Below are 1,229 nucleotides of genomic sequence, written 5' to 3'. Positions count from 1 at the left end.
CTCAGCGTCTGTTTGTCCCTTAAATGAACAGGATGCTGCACTCTTTTTTGTTCTTACCTATAGTGTTTTTCTTCTTCTTGATAACTTGCGCAGTACTGTAACTATTTCATGGTTTGTAGACTAAATAAACTGACCCTGACAATACATATCTATGGAACAATTGTGACATGCTAAAAGTGTTCATCCGCAAAAGTTGATTATGAAACAAGGGCAGAGTATAGTTTGCAAACGTCATGGTTCCTCCAAGCACACAGATGCTCCAGTGTTTATCAGATAGCCTTGCTTTGGGCTGCAGCGCTTATCACTTGAGTTTGCTAACAAGGATGAGCGGCAGGATTCAAAGGCTGGTGTGCAGCAGCTGCTGGAGAGCAACTGCAATCGTGCTCTGCTCTGGGCTTTACAAAGGCTTCTCATGGGTCACTGTGACAAAGAGGTTGCTTTTTCTGACTCAGCAAAGCTCTTTTTATGTTCTCAAGAATGGCAAACAGGTATAGTGTGTCTGCTCAGGAGTATTTCTGCTCAGGACTCCAGCCAGCCTGGAACAGGAACTCTAGTACTGATTGGGGCACACAGATTCTTCCCTTTGCTCCACTCTCCTGCAAGCATTTATCTATATCCTATGTACCACAAACAAACATGAAACTGAATATATTTTACATTCCAATATGACATTTAGCATATATCTTGCCCATCATCATTATAATAAAAGGTTGCAACCCATGTAGAGCTAAGTATTGGTACAATTGTTCTGTTGGTGAAAGTTTTTTTGACCGTGGAATGTGGTTGCCCAAGGGAATTAATAAAGAGTTTCCTCAATTGAAGCTGTTGCATTGGATTTCTCTGTTGTGCAACATTAAAACTTACCTGTCTGCTAGTTTAAGGACCAGTGAACAGAGTACATAGCCCTTGACTGCAGTAAGAAGGAACAAATTGCACGCACCCACCCACACCACATATGGAAAGAAAGAAAGAAAGAAAGAAAGAAAGAAAGAAAGAAAGAAAGAAAGAAAGAAAGAGAATTATATATATATCCCTTGGGGAGTGTGTTGGTGTGGAATTGTGTCTTCTTTTGGAAGTGAAATGTGAAATAGTTATTTGTCTGCTGCCCATGAGTAGGTGTTACATATGAATGGGCCTTTCAGCATAGTCAAGACTGACTCAGAGTCTGCTAACAGGAGTTTCTGTTGTCCTGGCCCTTCCCATTTTCCTTCCTATCTTTAGATAAGGGC

Source organism: Podarcis vaucheri (assembly GCF_965113315.1).
Source record: "Podarcis vaucheri genome assembly, chromosome: Z".
Lineage (NCBI taxonomy): Eukaryota > Metazoa > Chordata > Lepidosauria > Squamata > Lacertidae > Podarcis > Podarcis vaucheri.
The sequence above is the reverse complement of the archived record's forward strand: the minus strand, read 5'-3'. Positions refer to the sequence as shown.